General features: G+C 39.8%; 1 non-coding gene across 1 annotated transcript; it reads left to right on the top strand.

Annotated features, from left to right (window-relative positions):
* Positions 1-2,249: 2,249 nt before the first annotated feature.
* On the top strand, positions 2,250-2,356 carry LOC127134200 (small nucleolar RNA R71). The gene has a single exon (XR_007807955.1). It is a non-coding gene; the product is annotated as a small nucleolar RNA R71 (small nucleolar RNA).
* The last annotated feature ends 8,322 nt before the right edge of the window (positions 2,357-10,678 follow it).

The following is a 10,678-nucleotide window of genomic DNA, read 5'->3' as shown; positions in this document are numbered from 1 at the left end:
CTCCATCGGTTCTTTTTGCTACAGGTTCGCCCTTCTCGTTTTGCACGACTGTGATGCCTCCCTTTTTGGGTACTACATGCACAGGACTTACCCATTTACTGTCCGAGATCTGATATATTATACCTGCCTCTAGTAACTTAAGAACTTCAGTCTTAACTACCGCACTCATTATAGGATTTATTCTACGTTGGTGTTCTCTGGAAGGTTTTGAATCTTCTTCAAGCAAAATCCGATGCATGCATACGGATGGGCTTATTCCTTTTAGATCAGAGATCTTATATCCTAAGGCTGAGGGGTACCTACGTAAAACTTCTAATAATTGATCGGTTTCTTTTTGGTTTAAGGTAGCACTGACTATAACTGGACGATTCATATCTTCATCCAGAAATTCATATCTCAGGTTTTTAGGCAGTTCCTTAAGTTTTACGGTCGGTTTCATAGGGCAAGGCATAGGATCTGGGGTAAGAGATAAACATTCGTGAAGGTTATCATCAATGTAGGGTGTTTTATAATTGTCATCTTCCAAAATAAGGGTTGATGGCAATTTTATAGATTTATTTTCTTCTTCTTGTTCTAATTCCCTAATGCATTCTTCGATGATATCTAAGGCATAACAAGAATCTCCTATCACAGGTGCCATAAGAAATTTTGACAATATAAATTCTATCTTCTCTTCACCTACCTCAAAAGTTAGTTTTCCTTTTTTAACATCTATTACGGCTCCAGCAGTCGATAAGAACGGTCTACCTAGGAGGATTGGTATGTCGTCATCTTCTTTAATGTCCATGACAACAAAATCAGTAGGTATAAACAACTGACCCACCCTAACAGGGACGTCTTCAAGTATGCCTATAGGGTATTTAACGGATCTATCGGCTAATTGAAGCGACATCTTAGTAGGTTGTAATTCTCCTAAGTTTAATCTCTCACAAACTGCTAAAGGCATTAAGCTCACACTAGCTCCTAAGTCTAGAAAAGCTTTTTCGATGACATGATTCCCTAAAATACAAGGAATGGAAAAATTTCCGGGATCTTTATCTTTCTTTGCTAACCTATCTTCGGAAATAGAATTACATTCCACGGGTTTCGGATCTTCAAGTCTACGTTTATTCGTAACTATGTCTTTGAGAAACTTAGCATAAGAAGGTATTTGGGTGATGGCTTCTGTAAAGGGGATTTCTACGTGAAGTTTTTCTATAACCTTAACGAATTTTTGATATTGATTATCGATTTGGGTTTTCTTTAATCTTTGAGGGTATGGTATTGGTGGTTTGTATGGCGGTGGTGGTACATAGGTTTTATTTTTAGGTTCTTCTCCTTTTTCTTGACTTTCCGGGGTTTCAGGCTTCTCTGGTTCCTTTTCCTCACTCCTCTTAGAAGTTTCAGGCTCACTTAATCTAGGGTTTAAAGGCTCCTTATAAGCGGTTCCACTTCGTAGAGTAATGGCATTAGCTTGCCCTTTCGGGTTTTGTTGAGGTTGTCCAGGGAACTGTCCTCCAGGGGTAGTCTGTGGGGCTTGGTTTAACGCTACCTGAGAGATCTGGGTTTCAAGCATCTTATTATGAGTAATGATTTGATCAACCTTGGTTCCTAACTGGGTAATTAGTTCGTTAACATGGACGCTTTGGTTCATGAACTCTTTGTTTTTCTGTTTTTGAGCAACGATGAAATCTTTTACAATTTCTTCAAAGCTCGGGTTTGGCGGTACAGGTTGCATAGGTTGATTTGTTCTAGGGGCTTGGTAACCTTGTTGTCTCGGAGGTGCGGTATTTTGAATAGGGTTATTATTTTTGTAGGAGAAGTTTGGGTGATTCCTCCATCCAGGGTTATATGTGTTAGAAAATGGGTTCCCTTGGGTATAGTTCACTTGCTCAGTGTTGGTTTCATTTAACAGATTGCATTCGGCGGATTGGTGTCCTTGCGTTCCACATATCTCACAATTCGGCGAAACTGCGGCTACAGTATTCGGAGTTGTACACATATGTTCGACTCTAAGGGCCAACGCGTCCATTTTAGCCTGCATCATGTCTATAGAGCTTAGCTCATGTATTCCTCCTTGGGCTTCCTTCTTTTCCACTGTCGCTCGTTCTACTCCCCATGATTGATGGTTTTGGGCCATATCCTCGATAAGGGCACTAGCTTCAGGGTAAGGTTTATTCATCAGTGCGCCACCAGCGGCAGCGTCGATGGTCATCTTAGTGTTATAATGAAGTCCATTATAGAAGGTTTGGATGATTAGCCAATTCTCTAAGCCATGGTGTGGGCATGCTCTTAATAGTTCTTTATATCTCTCCCAGGCTTCGAACAACGACTCTCCTTGGAGTTGGGTAAATCTAGTTATAAGGTTTCGAAGAAGAGCGGTCTTACTTGGGGGAAAATATCTAGCAAGAAAAACTTTCCTAAGGTCATCCCAAGTTGTTATTGAATTGGGTGGAAGGGAATCTAACCATGATAGAGCTTTATCTCTGAGGGAAAAGGGAAATAATCTTAAGCGTATCGCCTCAGGAGAAGCTCCATTGGTTTTAAAGGTGTCTGCTAACTGAAGAAAGTTTTTTAAATGTTGGTTTGGGTTATCAGTAGCGAGACCTGAGAATTGTCTCTGTTGCACTAATTGCAGCAGGGATGGTTTAAGTTCAAAATTATTGGCTGGGATAACGGGGTTTACTATACTGGAACTAGGTTCCTCGTTTGATGGTTGGGCGAAGTCCTTAAGAGGTCTTCGGTTTTGTTCTTCGGCCATAGCTATCCTATTCCTATGGAAAAATAAACGTGCGCGAGCGTAACGTTCAGGTTCAGCTAGAGGGTCTACTAAACTTCCGGCACTGCGAGTCTTTCGCATTGACCGGTGGGTAACAACCTTAGTCTAAACGGTATAACTACAAGGTAATGAAATTTGACGAAATTGGTCCCCGGCAACGGCGCCAAAAACTTGATGCGTGTTTTTCGCAAGTGTACGAATCACGTCAAAGTAATATAAAAGATTATCGAATCCACAGAGACCAAGTGTCAATCTATCAAACCTGTTGTTATGGTGTGTATCTAAGGCAACTATTTTTAAGGGTTTTAATAAGGGTGCAATGGTAAATAAAATTATAATTTTAAATAATAAATAAGGACAGGCTCGAATGTAATTCACGCAATCAATGATAATCCAGTACTTGTTAGTGGAACTACTTATGGGCAATGTTTTCTCCTTTGAAAAGAACTAATTTAACAGGAACTGTCGCTTTCGCGTATTCAGAACCGAGTTGTACTCTCTAATCAACCCCTCCTATTGTCACGGATAAAAAGGTGCGTACTGCGTTAGAGTAGTAAACCTATTTTTAAGAAATATAGTATCTTAACTAAGTTGAAAAGTATTTTAACCTGGACTTCTTAGCAAAAAGAGGTTCTTACGAACCAGAGTTTAAACTTCCTAACGCGTCCGAAAATCGTTTTAAAATCTCTTTTCTTTTTAATCTAAAATCTCCTAATAAACTAGACAAAGCGCTTTTGGCTGTTTTTGAAATAGTTAAAAACAATTACTTGAATTGAAAGATAAAATAGCCCTTAGGTGTTTCCACGAACAATTATACTGATTACTGGTTTAATTACGATCCTTACATTCTAACCTTTATAGAATTAGTTAGACATGATAAAGTAAATATTCTTTTTATAGTTTTTCATAAAAGTAATTTAAAGCGAGTGCGGATAATAAACAAAGTAAAGTGCGAGTGCAGGAAATAAACAACGTAAATGTGCGAGTGCAGGAAATAAACAACGTAAATGTGCGAGTGCAGGAAATAAACAACGTAAATGTGCGAGTGCAGGAAATAAACAACGTAAATGTGCGAGTGCAGGAAATAAATAAAAGTAAAATACGAACTTGAATTAAAATGGCGGCAGGATTAACTTCCTCCAGAGTGCTCCAAAAACTCGAACCACAGACAGATTACAGACTCGATCACTCGATTGCAGAGGCACCCCGATGTGGAATGGCAACTGCTTTATAACTGATATATGCCTAGAGAATTCTAATTCTGGATGAAGAAAAACGAAAATCTAAGGTCCTATTTATAGTAAAAACTGAAAGCATGAAATGACAGGGACGCCCCTCCACTAAAAAGTGGAGGTTACTGATTTTGGCCTTGTGGCACCCGCCACAGGCCTATGGCGCCCGCCATGGTCCCTACAGGGGATGATGGAGTGGGGATCGTGGGTCTTGACGGTTGAGGAGTGGTCTTGAGACGTGGCCACGTCATGGCTAACCCCATGGCGCCCGCCACGGTGGGTGCCGTAAGTGCAAAACGCTGAATTTCTAGGTTTTCGCCCGTTTTCACTCCTTTTTCGCTCCTTTTCCCGATTCAAGCTCCGATTATTATAAAAACCTGAAAACATAAGAAAACAAAGAAATAACAAAGCAAAACAACAATAAAAGCTAAGAATGCATGCGAAATCGGAGTCAGAAATACGGTGAATTTTAGTGTGATCAGAGTGGTCTCGCACGACCACCTGCCTACATACCTCGTCTGGCACGAGGATCAGGGCGATGTAGTTCCCCTGAAAGGGAAAGAAATAACATGCAAACTAGTAGGGAGTCGGGAACTCGAGCCTACAAGTCATCAAGCAAGCCGGAAGAGACGCTGAGACGTCAGAAGAAACGGCACTCGCAGACTAACAGGGAGTCGGGAACTCGAGCCTGATAGCTGCAAAACACACGCAAAAAAGAAAAAGGTTGCCCGGAGTGGTCTCGCACGACCACCTGCCTACATACCTTGTCTGGAACAAGGATCAGGGCGATGTAGTTCCCCTGAAAGGGACTGAATTGCTAACCAGAAACCGGGGAAAGACACACTACTAGGGAGCTGGACTCGAGCCTAGTGTTGTCATGCATCGTTACCCTAAGTTCGGTTTTCTATCCTACTTGCATAAGCCAACTATTCCTATCCAGGAAAGAAGCCAGCACACAAGCATACAAAATAATTCAAGCATACATCAAATGAGAACAAGCATCTCAAACAGATATCCACACAGCACGCACTATAACCAAACAAGTGGCTCGCACAATAGGTTTGACTGCCGAAGCGAGTCGTCTGTACGGGCTGGGTTTGCTCTTAACCTTGCCATTACGAGGCTAAGGTGAAGCAGATGAGAGGTGAAGTGAGGATCAGACCTCACAGCTCTTATCCCTGACCAGGGAGAGCTTCTGACAAATGAGCATGGGTCCAGAATGGGGGAACCCTTCTATACTCAGAGACTCTGACACAATGTGCACTGCACAAGATCTTGGGCTTGTGATCTCAATGCTACAACCATGTAATGGGAGCAAGGAGAAGACTCAACTGAATAGTGGGGGATAGATTGCTTATCCCTAACTTCCACCAATTGCCTTATTTAAAGGACTTTCACCTGCTTGGCACAAAATTAAACAATCACAATCATCGCCTCTTAAGGAGGACTTCAGACATTTATTTGCCCGGCCCGGTAACAGCCGGGTCTCCAGACTACATGAAGTTAGGAAGTTATACCTCAATGCAAGTTGCTTAAGCAAAGCAAAGCAAAAGTTCACAAGGAACTGAGCAACTAAAAGTACCTGGAAACAGTCAAACACAGTTAGTATTCAGACAGACAAAACTAAACAGCAAGTATCAACCAATTAATCTATACAGATCAATGCACAACAAAGCAAGCTCAAAGTTCAAGCCCAAACTTCACAACCTACAAAACAATGTTATGTTAGTGTACAAACATCAAACAACATCAATTGCATTTAACTTGATTCATTCTCCATGTGCATTATGCTTTTGATCCTGAAAAATCAAGCAAACATTAGCAACAAGACCACTAGGCTAAGCCTAGGGTCCAAAGGCAAGAAAAATTCCTAAACAGCAAGGTATTCACCAACCAAAGTCAAATTAATGTCAAACAAGAGCAAACACCATTGGTCTCATGTTTATATCATTCATCATGTTCATGTTATGCACAAAACAATCCAAACTAGTTCAAATGAAGCACCAAACATGCAAACAGAACTATTGCATTCAAATCCATATCAAAACAAATCTAAAAAATCTCAAATAAATTATACCTAAACAGGACCTAATCCAGGTATGGCACACCAAATTTCAGCTTAATTGGGCAAAGGGAACCATGTCAATGAAAATCAACAAAAACAGACACAATTATATGCTCCAAATCACAACATCAACACATGCTTCCACTTCAAAAATTCATAACTCAATGAAAACAGTAAAGAAATGAGTGAGACCAAAACAGGGATGTCACACAATGTGTCTATTACAAGCATATCAAATTTCATGACAATCCAATACCATATGAGCATTTCTCAATCAATCTACCAACCTATGTCATACAAGCTTGCACATTTGACTAACAGAAATGAAAAATCACAATCAATTTGAAAATGCAATGTAAAATTCCACAAAAATTCACCTAGCATCTTGACATGTTAATCAACATTCATGCAAAATTTCACATCATTTCAACAAGTATAGATCACTCAATTAAATCCAGTAAGTTGACACAATGAGGTGTGACACAAATTGTCACACCTAAGTTCCAAAATTCATAACTCAATGATCAGGTATCAAAAACTCATGAAATTTACATGGAAATAAACTTCATCCAGTCAACAATCATCACAAAAATTGTCAAGAATTTATTTTACATTATGAGCATTTCATGAACCAAATGATAAAATGTATCAAATGTGAACACATGTGAAACAAACCTAAGTCCATCCAAAAATATACCATGCACAACTTTGACCAATAGGTCAAACAAATTCTACACTCAACAACAAAGTCACCACAAAAATTTCCACATTTTTCTGAATTTCTGTGATTTTTTATGAATTTTTAATGTGTTTATAATTTTTTATGAATTATTTAAATTAAATGAAATTAGTAATGGCAGATTCGTAAATAAAAGGCGCGGGGGAGGGAAACACGATTTTCAAATATTCAAACAGAAAAATGGATCAAACCAAGCTTCTTCATCGTTTTCACTCAAATATTTTCCAGAAAATCCAGAATTCGAAGAACAACAAATCATCATGGAAATTGGCAAATGGATATCCGTTCTAACCGTCTAAGCAAGCACAATCCAAATATCATCTTGATTTTGCCTAAAAGTTCCTAAAACATGCGAATCGATCGATCTAGGGTTTTGGATCGAAACTTCAAACTTAGATTTCTCCTCCTATGGTTCATCATTCACAAATCTAAGAGTATCACTATAATCTACACAGCCTGAACTTCCAAACGCATATGAACTTGAAGCAAATCATGATGATCGAATTTCGAACATACCTGCTATGGCAGTAGTGAAACGGGACGAATTGGCACATGAAAGCTCCAAACAGATGTAGAATGATCTTCCAGAAGTTGAATGCAATGCTCCAATTCAATCGAAGTTGCTCCTAATGCGCAGAAATCAAATTCACCATTGGAGGAGCTTGAAGGTGCAGTCGCGTTTGGCAAGGCTTGGGAGGTTCTTGAGCACAAACAGATGAAGCTTAAGATGCTACAAGATCAATGCAAAAAGAATTTTGCAAATTGATCAAAGATTGGTGAAGTTTTATGGATTTTGGTTTTTGAGAGTTCTTGAGGGTTTGAGAGAATTTGGAAAGGTTTCAGATCTAGATTTTGGTGAAAATGAAATTCTGTTATGCTTAGAGAGTGATTAAGAATATATATGTGTGTTTAAACCAAGCTTAATCATCATCATTAGCCAAATTGGAATTGTTAAGTGAAAGTGTAATTTCCAAAGTGAGGGCAAAATGGGAATTTCCAATGCCAGCTCAATGCCACCTGTTTGACAGCTTACACACCTTCCAAATGCCATGTGTGAGCTGTCTCCACTTGTCTCATACTCATTGGATAAGCCAATCTCAATTTCACTATGTATTTGCATTTGTCCAATTTTGCAACTTCCATTTTTCAAGCCAATTCTCAAATTATGAAGCCTAGCCATGAAATGATGATTCCAACATATTTCAAATGCCATTCATGAGGTGTAGCAAAAATCCCCACTCAAAAAAATTCCAATTATTTTGAAAGTTGGACAATTTTGCCCTTGGTCCAATTTAACTGTCCAGTTGAAAATTGACTTTTTGCATTGACCATTTTTGGAAAAATCCAATTATGCACCATGAAAGTACATGTCAAATGGAGTTTGTGCATATAAAGAACTTGCAATTTGGACAAACCACGTGGAAGTTATGGCCTCCTGATTATGGGTCATTTCTGAAATTCACTGAGCCCTAATTTTCCAACCATACATGGGATTTTCAAGTTCTTGGACTTTTTGGAAAGGTGAGAACAAGATCTACAACTTTCATGTTGAACAATTTTTTATTTGAAGCTTCCTTGGACACGTGGCCTTGAGGTCCAAAACTTTCCATTTTTGGAAACTTCAATTACAAGTCACTTTCTATTTTTGGCAGTTTTTGTCCTGACTTGATTTTCTCCATTCTTAAGCTTTGAGATGTCAAATAACACTTGTTCCAACATGAATGAAGTGTATCCAACTCATTTCCACCTCCAAATTCATCAGATCATGTACAGTTGACCACAGTTGAATTTTCAACTGATAGATGAATCTGGCAATGCATAGATCAATCTGAGCCCCAATCTTCAACTGAAATGACTCAAGGGTGAAACCCTAGCCTCAATTAACACAATATAATCATATAATGAACCCCATAACCATCATAAACCCCATCTCCTGACTATGCCCTGACTGGCCCAATGCAACTGATTAGGGTTGACCAGTGGTCAAAACCCTAATCTCAAGGAATGAGCTTCAATCTTCTGATGACATCCAACCATGATGATGATGATATATCACTGCAATCAAGATGAAGACCAACCTCCATTGAGAATCACAAAACCCTAATTCACAGCCCAATCCTCAGATGGCCCATGATCAGTCAATAAACCCTAGGCTTGCACTTAGACTTCTCCATCTTCTGATCAATACTTGGGAGGAAGACTTGCACAATGTAACCACATGACATGCAATATGCAATGCCTAATGACCTAAAAATGCATGTATGTTAATGCTAGTCCCAAGAGAGGAGGGCAAATTTTGAGGTGTTACAGCTGCCCCTATTCAATCCACTGTGAACCTGTTGATACGAATAGCCTCGGCTTTCGGATGATCAGGATGAAGAGTGATTGAATACCAAGAACAGACGAACAATTTGCACTCTGATGGGATATAATTAACGCCTGTCAGCATTGGCGAAGAAACAACTCAAAACGTCGACCTGGATACCAAAATAAATGGTAACTCAGGGATAACCATGGTCTGAACACCACTCATCCACGCTGGATTATCATTTTCTTTTTCTGCTTTTCTTGAACCCCAAGGTTTTCTCTATTTTTTCATTTTCTTGAACCCCAAAAATTTTCTCTGCGCAAACGATCCTCAGATCTCTGCATTTGAACCCCAGAAAATGCCTCAGCACTCCTTTTTGCCAAAATAATGAACCCCAATCTCCAGTTTGAACCCCAATCGCCTGACGATGACTCGCAATCGTCAATATGAACCCCGTTCTCCAGAAAATGCCGCGACATCTCCTTTTCTCCATTTGAACCCCAGAACATGCCTCAGCATTTCTTTTCTCCATTTGAACCCCAGAACATGCCTCAGCATTTCTTTTCTCCATTTGAACCCCAGAACATGCCTCAGCATATCCTTTTCTCCAATCTCTCGTGATAATTCCGCTGGCAACGTCGGAAATAACACCAAACCACTCTGAGGGCGACATGTCAGAGGGTACACCTTCATAAAGAAGGTAACATGTGTAACTCTTCCTCAGAAGACACCTTTAACGACCTCCATTGGCCTCGGCCAGAGTCTAAGGTAACACATGAACAGAAGATAATCCTAAGGACCTCATCCCGGATATAATCTTCAACTCCATCTCCATTTGAACCCCAGAAAATGCCTCAGCATATACTCTTCTCTGATTGAACCCCGATCTCCAAAAAATGTCGCAACATCTCCTTTTCTCCATTTGAACGCCGGAATCGCGTTGATCGCGTAACGTCTTCTGATATCATTCCCATCTCTGTCCGACGGAAACATTTCCTCCAATATCGCACTACCGGGGAACACTGCTGATCTGACGTCATGGTACCCCACTCCTCAGAGTAACACTTTCAACCAGACATTGACTGATGACTGGGAGAAAACTCGACGTTTACTGGACATCGAACAATGATGTTGACAGGACATCGAACAATGATGTTGACAGACATCGAACAATGATGTTGACAGGACATCGAACAATGATGTTGACAGGACATCAAACAAGGATGTTGACAGGACATCAAACAATGATGTTGACAGGACATCAAACAAGGATGTTGACAGGACATCGAACAATGATGTTGACAGGACATCAAACAATGATGTTGACAGGACATCAAACAATGATGTTGACAGGACATCAAACAAGGATGTTGACAGGACATCAAACAAGGATGTTGACAGGACATCGAACAAAGATGTTGACAGGACATCAAACAAGGATGTTGACAGGACATCAAACAATGATGTTGACAGGACATCAAACAATGATGTTGACAGGACATCAAACAATGATGTTGACAGGACATCTAACAATGATGTTTACAGGCATCACACAATGATCGACCAGACATTAATA

This window comes from Lathyrus oleraceus, chromosome 3 (assembly GCF_024323335.1).
Source record: "Lathyrus oleraceus cultivar Zhongwan6 chromosome 3, CAAS_Psat_ZW6_1.0, whole genome shotgun sequence".
Lineage (NCBI taxonomy): Eukaryota > Viridiplantae > Streptophyta > Magnoliopsida > Fabales > Fabaceae > Lathyrus > Lathyrus oleraceus.
This window is presented reverse-complemented; position numbering and strand designations above follow the sequence as displayed.